This window comes from Phocoena sinus, chromosome 5 (genome assembly GCF_008692025.1).
Source record: "Phocoena sinus isolate mPhoSin1 chromosome 5, mPhoSin1.pri, whole genome shotgun sequence".
Lineage (NCBI taxonomy): Eukaryota > Metazoa > Chordata > Mammalia > Artiodactyla > Phocoenidae > Phocoena > Phocoena sinus.
In genome coordinates this window covers 121,769,241-121,782,403 of record NC_045767.1, presented here as the reverse complement: position 1 = coordinate 121,782,403, position 13,163 = coordinate 121,769,241, and the positions used below count along the sequence as shown (strand labels likewise).

Sequence of the window (13,163 nt, the reverse complement as noted above, 5' to 3'; positions counted from 1 at the left end):
ACTTTGAATATTCTGACAAGTGTCCTTACCTTCCTTGTAATTTCCTTACATTCTCTGTAAAAGTGATATAATTTTTTTTCTCTTTTCATTAAATGGAATTTAAAAAAATTTTGTGGTTAAGTACATGATTCAGTTATAAACATTTAATAGATTCAATATAACAATATATATTCTTGGTTAAGATGGTACATGGTTATAGACATTTCTATCAAAGTAGGCTTATTCATTGTGAATTCATTTCTTTAGAGCCTTAATTATGTTTTCTCTGCTTGATTTATTAGCTCTGAAAGAGACATATTAAAATCCTTCACTATGATCATGATTGTTGTCAAAATTAGTTATCAATATTCTGTTCAATCCTATTCCTTCATTGAAGATTTCAGCACAGCTCACTACTCCAGTCCTTTTTCTTGATGATTTCAGCATTCCTGTAGATGAACCAACCATTCAACACTCCTTTCTCTTATTATCAGTTATTTTTTATTCCACCTTTCCTCAGCTACCCTCTCAGCCATTATCAATAATTTTCAAAATTGTCATTACCAGTAACCAAAATGGTTTCAATTTCAAGCATTCCACATTCTGTCCATCATCTTTTCCCATCTTTTTTCAGCCCATTTCCCATTGTCACAGTTCTTCAACTACCATATCCAACCTGTTAATCCCACCATTCTTTTATTGCCCATCATCCACCTCACGTTTTATTTTTTTCTACTTACCCAGCTTAAAGTTCGTGGCCCCTCACTGTAATCAGTCCTTTGTATAAACCTTCAATTCCTTTGCTCGACTCTACCCCCATTATATGCTGCTTGAAAACTCTGGTTACATCCGGTGAGCACTGAAACATGGCTGGAGAAAAGAAGTCAGGTTGGCTGGTTTCACTTTTCATTTATCACCACGAAAGGAACACTGTCACCTTTACTACATTCCTCACTCACCTAGGAAACTATTTTGCAATTCCTCTTTGTTGTTTCCCGTTCGCAGTATCTTTATTCTTCCTTCCCACTTCCTTGTTCTCAGCTAATAATATCACTTTTATTTCACTGAGAAAATAGAAGCTCTCAGAAGACAGCTCCCAGCTCTTCTTACCACCAGATCTACCCACTCGCCAGCACTGTATCTATGTACTCTTTCTCCCTTTTCTTATGATGATGGATCCCTGCTTCTTTTGGGACCGACCTCTCCCTTTTGCCTACTTTTGTCTACTTTTCTATTCATGGATTTGTTTGCTCTATTCCAGCAATTATTCTTTCTCTTTCCTTCCCTCCAGCATCACTAATCTTTTACTTTCTATCTATCATTCCCATCAGCATATAAACAGACTGTAAAACACCCATAGAAACACAAACCTTTCTCAGATCTCATACCTTCCCCCCAGATACTGCACCATTTCTCTTCTTTCTTGAACTATTCATCGTGTCCAGTTCTCACTCTACATTCACTCTAGAACCCACTCCTCTCAGGCTTTGTCTTTCCAGTTCACCAGAACTATTCTTTTAAAATTACTGATGACCTCCGTGTTGCCAGATCCAGCGATCAGTCCTTAGTCCCCACCTTCAACTACCTGGCAGCATTTTTATACAAAGAATTGTTCCTTCCTTGAAATACTTCACTTAGCTTCTGGGACACCTCACTCCCTTTGTTTTCCTTTGCCTCCCTCTCTGTTCCTATTTGTCTCCTTCGGAGCTCCCCTCCTCTTTTTCATGTCCAAATGATGGAGCGCCCCAGGGCTTAGGACTATTTCTCATCTCCATATACAAGATTTTTCTGATTTTCTCAACCAAGAGTATTATAATGCTTTATATATTGAAGGCTCCTAAATTAGCCTCTCCAGTCTCAGCTTCTCCCCTGAGCTGTAGGCTTGTAAATCCAACTTTCTACCCTTTAGATGCCTAATAGGCATTTCAAACAGAACTCTTGGTTTTTTCTGTTCACATCTGCTGCTCTCTTAGTCTTTCCATCTCTGTGACACTATCACAACTAGTTATCTATGCCAGAAATCTAGGGGTTATCTTTGATTCCTCTCTTTGCCTCATACCACACATCAATCTATCATCTTTTTTTTCATTTTCAATCTGCTTTTAAAATTTTTTAAATTTTGTATACAATTTTTAAAGGTTACTTTCCCTTTACAATTATTACAAAATGTTGGCTATATTCCCCGTGTTGTACAAAATATCCTTGAGCCTGTCTTACTTCCAGTAGTTTGTGCCTCTCACTCTCCCACTCCTACACTCCCCTCCCCTCTTCCCTCTCCCACTAGCTTGGTCTCTGTATCTGTGAGTTTGCTTCTTTTTTGTTATATTCACTAGTTTGTTGTATTTTTTAGATTCCACATATAAGTGATCTCATGCAGTATTTGTCTTTCTCTGTCTGACTTATTTCACTTAGCATGATGCCCTCCAAGTCCATCCATGTTGCTGCAAATGGCAAAATCAATCTATCATCTTTAAAATATAACCCAGATTCAGTCATTTCTCAGCACATTCACTGCTATCACCCTGGTCCAAGACACCACCATCTCTCTTTTTGATTCCTACCAACCTCTTAACTCCTCTTCCTTGCTTTACCTTGTGTCTCCCTTCAGTCAGTTCTCTAGGACAGCAATGGGAGTGATGTTTTACCAATGAAAACTGCTTAAAATCTTCCAGTAATATTCAATTTTTTTAATAAAATAAAACTTCCCTGCAGTGGCTCACAAGGCCTACGTGACCTGGCCCTGACTGCCCCTCCGGGTATCTCCTGCTCTGCCTTTCTCCATCAGCTCCAGCCACGCCACTTTTCTCACCCCCTTTTTTTTTTTTTCCTTTCTGTACGCGGGCGTCTCACTGCTGTAGCCTCTCCCATTGCGGAGCACAGTTTCCCGGACGCTCAGGCTCAGCGGCCATGGCTCACGGGCCCAGCCGCTCCGCGGCATGTGGGATCTTCCTGGACCGGGGCACGAACCTGCGTCCCCTGCATGGGCAGGCAGACTCTCAACCACTGCGCCACCAGGGAAGCCCTCGCTGCTCTTTGAACACTGCAGGCTTGCTCTTGCTTTAGGGTCTTCGTGCTTTGCTCCTTACGTTGCTCCATTCAGCACGCACGGCTGAATGGGGAATGTCAGGCAGCTGCAAACAATAAAAGTCTGCAGTGCATTCACACTCAGTTGGTGACATGTCCAATATGATGATCTTTCAAAATTGCCTCACATGCATAAAATCATGGAGTATTTTCTCATGTCATCAACCCCAAGCCAGTTGCTGCTAATCTAACACCAGTTCCTCACATTTCCTCCAGCGTGCTTCCTCCAGAGCCCCGTGTTGCTTTCTAGCTTCATTCAGCTCTTTGCTTAAATAGCACATTTTAAGAGAGACCCTCCTTGATAATCATTTCCTAAATAATCTTCAGTACCTTCCTCTAGTCTCTTATTCTGCTTTGTTATATATTTCTTTGTTTGTGGGCTTAGCAGATTGTTCAATAGACATTTGTTGAATGACTACATGCATGAATTACTTTTGACACTGGCATAGGAACATTGTATCCTCTTTGTGGACTATAAATTTTATAATTTACAAATATCCTTCGTTCCAATTAATGTGCCGCTTATCTGATTTCCATATCATGCTGCCTGTTTTCTTTTCTTTACAGTAGACCACTCTGTCTTCATGCCTCTTTTTATTTATTAACTTTTATGCATAGTGCTATCTCCTGTTTCATGGCTGATTTGCCGAATTCAGATCGAATTGTTCCATGGGAACAGTGGTTTAGCAGTGGCTAAGCTACACAGAAACATCAACAGCTGCGATTCTTTAGACCAGGTATTTTTCTTGAAGTTAGCCTCTTGAATAAGAGTCTTCTCCTGGGGCCTGGCCAGCTGTGGGGTAAAGGAAAAGGCTGTAATCTGTGGGCTGTCCTCATTTGCTTTTGTCAAGTTCAAATATCATTTGTGTACAAGGAGCCAGGATGGGCAGAGATGGGAGCCTTATGTCAAGTTGCTAGTAGATGAGCATGTGGCAGCCCTAAAGGGTTGATCTGAGTGGAACGCTCTTCACTAAGCTCATTTTGAATGGATCCTGGTATTGAATGACAGTACAAGGTAGAATTCTGGGGGTAACTCACCCATTCACTATGAGTCATATTATAGTTGAACTCCTCTCTTAAAATCATTTTCACAGCAGTTTTCCTAAGCTGGGACCAAGACTGTCATTTCTCCCTCATTGTAATCCTTAACATTGCTGTCCAAGGACCATCTGCACGCACGGCTGAATGGGGAATGTCAGGCAGCTGCAAACAATAAAAGTCTGCAGTGCATTCACACTCAGTTGGTGACATGTCCAATATGATGATCTTTCAAAATTGCCTCACATGCATAAAATCATGGAGTATTTTCTCATGTCATCAACCCCAAGCCAGTTGCTGATAATCTAAAACCAGTTCCTCACTTTTCTAGACAAATGTGCCACTCACCTTAATATCTTTCTTGACAAAGGCACCTAAGCACCAAATAATCGCTGGTCAGATTAATAAAGCAATAAAAGAAATAAAAATCAGAAGAGGCCAACTGGGGTGGTTTATTTTATTTCGTTTAAATCTTATTATAAACTTATTACCTTGAAAAAGCTCAAGTGTAATACATCAGCATGGAAAGGTCCAAGTTTGGCCATCAGATCCAATAATGAGAGCAGATTCTGAGATGTAGTTACTGATGGCATTCATTTAATGAGGAAGGCTATGTAAACTCAAGCCTACTACACACTGAAGCTTGTTTAACTGACTTCTACAAAACCAGTTCAATTTTTTTGAATTTTTATATTTTAGGGAACTTGCTGATTGGGTTAGTAATTCTCTTGTATATCAGGAATAAAAAAAAAAGTAACAAAAAACCCTCAGATTAAATGAAAGACCTGGGGAGGATTTCCTGCCCCTGCTTGGATAGGTAGGTTCTCTTCCTCGCCAATTTGTCACCTTCCACGCCAATTGTCACCTCGCCAATTTGTCACAATATTCACTCACTTGTTTATCCACTTATTCATTCATTATTTGCTGGGTAACTTCTATGTGTTAAGAACTGTTCTAAGATCTGAGGATAGGTCAGCAAACAAAATAGACACATTCTTGCACTATGGAGTGTTCATTTTATTAAGGGGCCCAATATTTTAAAAATAAGCAAATAGACATATAAAATAACGTCAGTTTGTGAAAACTGCTACAGGGAAAAATAAAACTAAGAACTCAGTGGGTAACTGACCTCATTATTAAAGAGAGACAAACTTTTGCTCTTCAGCTGTGTGAGTACCAGTGTGACATTCCACTTAAAAGGTATTCCAGCCATCATGTTGATAAACTGAAAGCCTTGTTTTCTTTTTTCTTCAGGATAGTGGTTCTATGAGAGATTACCCAGCATGGCAGCATTGGAATTTCTTGGAGGCCCTTATTTAAAATACAGATTCCTGGGTCCCACCCAAGGTTCCTTAAACCTTAATCTTGAGGGATCAGGCCTGAGCTTGTGTGCCTTTGAGCGAGCACCCTGGATACCTGGATGTGCTGCCAGGACGGGACTCACTGAAGCTACATAGGTATAAAAAGGGCATTAGGCACAGTCATTCTCTTTATTATCAGCACATGGAGAAATCTGTTAGGAGCAAGCATAAGATAGTTTGTAGCTTTTATTGACCTTTCCTCGTCCTTAGTCTCTGCAGGAAGGAAAAGGTGAGAAGCAGTTTCATGACCTCAGTATAAAGCCTAAGTTACCAAGGCTCCTGCAGTACTTCAGTATTACTTTGAGGTCAAATCAGGCAGGTGTTTTGATGGATCAGGTAGCAATTTATTGTTGGGCACGACTATGATGTGATTTGTTCTTCTAACTCTCTGCACTGGATACACAATGATTCGTCTCTTAGATGAGCTGTATGTGAACCCACGAAATAGAGAATAAAAGGTGATCACCCATATATGTGACATGGCTTTATTGTCACAACTGTAGTGCCTTAGTAGACAAGAAATGGACCAAAATTTCAAAAAGGAATTTTGACTGACGTTCCTCAATTTTTAGTAGGACTTGGACAGCAATCCAGCATATAGCAAGTAACTTTGTTAATTACCTAGTGTATTATTTGTAATCAGTAAACCTCAGAGGACACATCAGGAAGTTATGTTGCTTGAGGTTAAAGATGAGCTGGGGGTTTAACGATTGCGGGTATGTTCTGTGGTGGTGTTTTACAAACCTACCTTCATATTGCCAAGTCACCTGAGGAGCTTAAAAAAGTCTGCCCCACCTCCACATGTTCTGAATTGGTCTGAGGTGGAGCCTAGGCAATTAATGTTTTTTCAAAAAAGCTTCCTGAGTGATTCCAGTGTGTGGCCCAAGCAGAGGATTACTGTTCTGTGGCTTACACATGGGGTGCCTTGGCCTTCGAGTATCTTCACACAGGAGCAGACCCCATGTGTTCTTATCTGTCCCATCTCTTTCCCCAATTTTCACATTTAACCAGAAACAAAAGCACACATTAGTCACACCTAGGTACTTGTTAGGGAATGGACCCTTGAACTCACGACCAATCAGTACCCATCAGAAGTTGACCTAGAAAAACATTACTAAAAATCATTCAATAAAACCTCATTGGATTTCAGATAAGAAAAAAAAAACCCACAAGTATTACTATAAAACTAATAACCACTAGTACCTAGTTTTTAACCACTAGCAGAAGAACTTATTATACACTCTCGTCTTTTTTATTCGATTCTATGTATTAACTTGCACTATTAAAATTTTTTTGACATATAAAAATCCCCTATAAATGTATTCAGATGACAAGCTTTTAAAAGCAGGGACTATATCTTTTATGATTACTTTTATCTTTTATATTCCCTCAGAATACAGATGGTGCCAGGAAGCTAGTAGGTGTTTGATAAATATTTTTAAAAGAATGAATAAATCAATGAATGAACAATTGATCCTTGTATCTCAGGTGACAATATTAATTGTATCTCCATAGAATTGTAAATGTCTTAGGAAAGTTAAGTTAAAATTCTTAGGAAAGTTAAGTTAAAATTCTTAAGTTTTGTACTTAAGAATTTTAAGTACAAAAATAAAAGAAAGTACCATAAGCTGTATTAAAAAGCAAAATAAATCCTGTTAATGACATCCTTCCCTAGGTGGGTTTAGGCCTTCGTCTTCTTTCTGCTGAGTATTCTGTATTCCATACTTTTAGTAAGTCCATAGCTAAGTGAGAACCTGTATGCATGCTTAACAGGAGTGATGGATGGCAATTTATCAGTTCCTTTCTATATTGGTGGCTGAAACTTAGGGTTCTCAGCACTTCCCAGTTGCTGGTGATTGATGGGTTTGTTTACTACTTCTTCCTTTGGTCTGGAGGGAGATACTGAGTGGGGTTTCTGCCAGCATTCTGGAAGGTTTGGCTCAATCCCAGAGCCAAGAGCTCTGCAGCCCAAGCTGTGTTTACACCACAGAAGCCCTTGAGCTTTCTTGGATTTTAATCACTTTCCGAACAGATGCATTTCTGTTAGGATGGACAAGGTATTGAAACTTGCACTTGGCTCATTAAAACCTTAACTCTGTTTGGTTATGAAGCAGTGTCTATTTTTCCCTTACAACAAAGAAATTAAGTGGAAAATGTTGTTTCTTTCAATCTGATTGCTATTTCCACTGTTGTATTTCTAACCAAAATTAAAGAGACTACTGAACTGTAATCTCAAATTATTAGTAACCCCTTTTTGGTTGAATAAGAGAGTTAAATGGAAACAAATATGTAAGATACCAGCAAACTCCCTGTGCACAGTAAGCATATATAAATTAGCATGCTGTTCACTGTGAGAAAGGAAAATGTGTGTGTGTGTACATGAATAATTATGCTTTACACACACGAACAACATGTCTTTACTTTTCGTTATCTGACAGGGTCCATAGTGTGTTACTTAGTTGCAAACATTGGCTTTCACACAAAAATAGGAGTTACTTTTAATTTCATAGAACTGTCCTATGAAAAAGGAGGGTGGGAAATCAAGCCAAAATTAATAAAACAATGTCTTGTACTTTCTTACTGTCAGAAAACATCGTATATGCAGTCTGATAATCGACTCGTATTGCTTTGTATACCTGGCAGCCTCTCTCTCTTTTATTTCTCCTGTTTTGTTTACTGCCTTCTCTGAAAAGCCCATGGAAACCAGATCTGGTATTTTTACTGTGTTGAAACGATTCTGGTAAAAACAGGTTCTAAATAAACACGACAGGTGTCAAGAAAAGCAGCTGGATCTGGTTTAGAGGTCTAAGAGACCTCTAACATTAAACTGGAAATGGAGAGAAAGAACCCTTGATTGTCTGATACAGACACCATTGTGGTTGTGGGTTGTTGACCATTTCCAAGAGCTTCTAGCCACCAGCCTTCATCAAATTGTGACATTGAATTGGAAGTGAAAAATGACAAGAGAATTAAACTGGAGAGAGACGTCCCTTAGAGGACGGGAAGAGGGAAGATGAGGCTATATCTAGTTGACTCAAAATTTTGGTTAGAAAAATACAGTGCTTTTCTGAATGGCTCTTTGGTGAATAAAGATACTTTATAATAAAACTGTCTGTGCTATAATAAGTAACAAATAGAAATTTCATAAATTGTATAAATCAATGTTGCTATGTTTCCTACCCTTGTAACTTCTGATTCTTCAGGCCATATGAGTCAGGAGCTAAACCTTGAATACTGGCAACAATAACAGATTATTTCTCTAGCTCCGGTCTTTGCAGAATCTCTCTGCATCCCAGTGTTTCTGGAAACGTCCAAGGTATGCTTTGTCTAAGTTCACCAAGACAGCCCTTTTTAGCTTTAACACTTCTTCCTTTTTTGCTCTCTCTCTTAATTTCCTGCGGTTCCTTCAGTTCTTAAGTCTTGTGAGAGTGCCTTTCAGTTGCTGCCACCATTTACAGTGTGTGTGTGGGTCAACATACTGGGACTTTTTTCGTTGCAAGTGGCAGAAACCCAGTCTAGTTTTACCTTGATTGGCTGATGAAATCCAATGGCAGGATTGCAGCCGTCTCAGGAGCAAGGGGAGTCTCCCTCTAGCTTTTCACAGTTTTCCCTTTGCTTTATTCTTACCTTCAGGCTAGCTTTTTATTCTTCTCCACGTCACATGCTTATAGTTTCTAATCTTTGTATTTTGTAATCCAGGCACCCCAAAGAGTCTGCCAACCCTCTCAGTTCTGGAATTACCAAACGAGGGCCTTGCTGGCTCAGTGTGGGTCGGGGGCTGTCCTCTGGATCGATCAACTGTGGCTGTGGAGGAATAACGCGATAATGGGCTCAGCATGGGTCAGGGCCCCACTCGTGGGTCATCACTGGTGGTCAGGGAGCGAGCTGTCGTGGTAACGCGGCTGCCGAGCGACATGTGCTCAGAAGTCACGTCAGCCTTCCTCACGCCAAATCCAGGGCGCTTAGCATAGACCTCCTTCCTGGTAGGTATTTTAAAAATTGCAGAATGAACGGATTATGTGTGTGCACACGTGCGTGCATGCATGAGCGGTGTGTGCGCGTGTAGCATGGGGTGGTGGGCAGTAGGGAAAAGAAAGGGTTTCCCTGACAGGAGATCAGCCCAGACGTCAGAGTAGAGAAACCCTGAGCTCACTCCTCTTACGAGCACACCGAAGTCACAACTGTCAGCAGAACAACCATGGACGAAAAGGCTGAAACCTGCCAGAAAAGATCTTCTACAACGAAAGACCTAAGGAAGGAATCACAACCAGGGGGGTAGGAGGGGCAGAGTTGCTATACAGTCAAGTCCCACGCCCCTGGGGGCAGGGGGGAGGTGGGATGGGGGGGCTGGGGAGGCTGACCCACAAACTGGAGAATAATTACACAGGAGAGTAATTATTGAGAGTACTCAGAGGCCCACGTCGGGCTCCCCAGCCCAAGGATCCTGCACCAGGAAGATGAGCCCACAGAGAATTTGGTTTTGAAGGCCAGTAGGGCTTACTTTCAAGGAGTCCTGGGCTTAGAAATAGAAACTCACACTTAAAGGGCGCATACAAAATCTCACATGCTCCAGGACCTAGGGCAAAAGCAGTAATCTGATAGGAGTCTGGGCCAGACCTCCCTGCCGGTCTTGGAGAGTCTCCTGGAGAAGCAGGGGGCAGCTGCAGCTCACGCTGGGGACATAGACACTGGTGGCAGACATTCCTGGGAGCTCGTTCCACAGCGTGGACACTGGCAGGTGGCAGAGTGGGGACCTCCCTCTAGTTCATTAGCGCCAAGATCTGGCCCCATCCACCAGTGCTGGGACGCCTCAGGCCAAGTGCTGGGACGCAGGCCCGCCCATCACCAGAGAGGCTGCCTAGATATCTCGTAAGCCCACAGCTGTTTCTAGACACGGCACCACCCACCAGAGGGCCAGAACCCAGCTCCACCCACCACTGGGCAGGCACCACCCCCAGAATCCCCTACTGCCCGCCTTGCCCTCAGGAAGCTGGCTCTAGCCCCTGGACCAGCCTCACCCACCAGGGAGTAGACACCCGACTCAAGAACACCACAATCCTGCAGCCTGCGGACCCTGCCCTAGGACCAGCTGGGCCTTGGCCCTGCCCGCTAGCAGGTCAACACAAGCTTCGAGACACCCGGGACCCCATATCCAACTGTGTCAGGAGCCAGCCTTCACAACCCACCCCCCCTCAGTGATCTGACACCAGCTCTGGGATAGGCCAGTACTAACCACAGGACCTGGCTCCACCCACCAGTGGGCAGGAAGTAACCCCGGAGCTTTCTGGACCCTGACTCAGCCCACTAGTGATCCACCTTAAGCCCTGGGATGTCTTGGGGTTCTGCAGTCAGCCCCTTGGTGAACTGGTCCTGCCAAGTAGTGGCCAGCAGCCTCTGCAGAAGGCAGGGCCTGGTGACCCATAGGACTGAGGGCCAGTGACACCAGACCACCCACAGTAGTCAGACCTCATAGGGGGCACCCCTAGAGCATGTAAGTCCGGTAGTGAGAGGGGAGTGCCTTGCTGGAACTCACAGGAAGTCTCTTGCAAAAGGCTGCTTCTCCAAGGCTGAGAAATGTAACCAACCTACCAGATACGTAAAAATAAAAACAGCAACGTAGGCAAAACGAGGCAGCGGAGGAACATGTTCCAGACAAAGGTACAAGATAAAACCACAGAAGAAGAACTAAGTGAAGTGGAGATAGGCCACCTACCCGAGTTCAGGGTAGTGATGGTAAAGATGGTCAACAACTCGGGAGAAGAATGGGTGCAAAGAAAGGGTTTCCTACGCACTCCCATCACTGTCATTTCCCACTGATGCCTGGAGCGACCACACTGACCCTAACTGAAGGTATTCCACTCTTCCAATGTCAGGCTGCTCTCTAACACTGAAGGATCTTGCGGTAGTCTCTTCTGTGTTCTGTGCTTCAATGAGGTAAAGAGAATTCCTTTCCTATGGCTGATGCTGTGGTCTCTGTGCTGGGGCTACTCTTCCATGGTAGTCACTGGCTCCTGGAGAATAACGGTGTGTGACAGGTGGTTGTTCTGTTATTCACGTAGACCACGTGGCATCGTCTGTTTAAAAGAGGAGAAGCAGCTTTCCCCAGCAAGCTACAGGCTGTCTGCATCTCAGGAGAAAATCGAAAGGTGCTCAAGAATTATCCAAGCGCGCCGGGCCCTGCATGGAGGTGCTCCTAGAAGGTGTTGTTGCTGGAGCATCGGAGGTTCGTTCTTACCTCAGATCCGGGGCGGGTCAGGTTGCAGATTCGTGATCTTCCCCTGAGATCTCCCTCATCTCCCTCAGCTTCAGGAAAATGGCTGAAGCGATGGACTCCAAGATGGAGGAAAGTTTCAAAACTGTTACTTTCTGGAGGAAGAAGAAGGAACAAGAAGAATTTCATAAACTCTTTATTGGTGGCTTGAGCTCTGAAACCACAGAAGAAAATCTGAGGAACTACTACCAGCAATGGGGAAAACTTACAGGCTGTGTGGTCATCAGGGATCCTGCCAGGAAAAGATCAAGAGGATTCGGTTTTGTAACTTTCTCATCCACGGCCGAGGTGGAGGCTGCCACACCTCATTCCACTGATAGGAAACGGTTGCCCCCAAACGTGCTGTCCCAAGAGAGGATTCTGGACAGCGGGGCGCTTTCCTAACTGTGAAGAAGCTGTTTGTTGGTGGAATTGAAGAAGCTACTGAGAAGCGTCATCTTAGAGATTACTTTGAGAAATATGGAAAAATCGATGTCATTGAGATAATTACTGATGGGGAGTCTGGAAAGAAAAGAGGCTTTGGGTTTGTCGCTTTTGATGGCTGTGATCCAGTGGATAAGCTTGTGCTGCAGAAATACCATACCGTCAGTGGTCATCATGCAGAAGTAAGAAAGGCCCTGTCTCGACCTCAAATGCAGGAAATCCACAGTTCTAGAGGTGGAAGAGGAGGCAACGTCGGTGCTGGAGATTCTCCTGGCGGTGGTGGAAATGTTGGAGCAGGACGAGGAAGGAAACTTGGAGGACGATCTGATGGATTCAGGAGTGGTCAGTGGACTTGGTCATGGCTCTAGTAGGTGTGGGGGAGTACCTGGATCTGGCCACCAGGGTGGGAGCCCCGGGGGTGGTATGGCATCTATGGAGGAGGAAAGTGTGCAAGTGGAAATGACAATGATTTTCGGAAATCGTAACCAGCAACCTTCTAACTAAGCTTAGCGAAAAGTGGAAACGTCGGTAGCAGGCACGAGAATTATACGGTGGAGGAAACTATGGTCCAGGTGTCAGTGGAGGAAGTGGGGGTTATGAAGGGACCAGCCGATACCGAGTTTCTTTCTGTTGGCCATGGGCAAGTAGGAGAGGATGTATGAATAGGAGAGAATGAGAGCCCAGAGGTAACAGAACATCTTCAGTTCGTGGAAACTCTCAGTCATACAGAAATAGGCAGAGCAGAAGACATCAGAGCAGATGCAGAGAGCCATTTGTGAATGGATTGAATTATTTAAGAACATTACCTTACTATGGAGGAAAGATTGTGAAAAAAAATGCTTTTGAGACAGTTTCTTAACAGTTAGCTTTCTAACTGTTTCTTTCTAGTGGTCTTTGTAAGAGTGTAGAAACATACCTTCTTTGATAATGTTAAAATGTGTGTCGGGTGACATGTGAAACCTTTTTCAAGATTTTTCTCACAAAGTTTTGAAAAGCTGTTATCCAGG

The 13,163-nt window shown here is 43.1% G+C and overlaps 1 pseudogene; it reads left to right on the top strand.

The window, feature by feature from the left end:
* Nucleotides 1-11,787: 11,787 nt before the first annotated feature.
* Nucleotides 11,788-12,688, top strand: LOC116754007 (annotated as a pseudogene).
* The last annotated feature ends 475 nt before the right edge of the window (nt 12,689-13,163 follow it).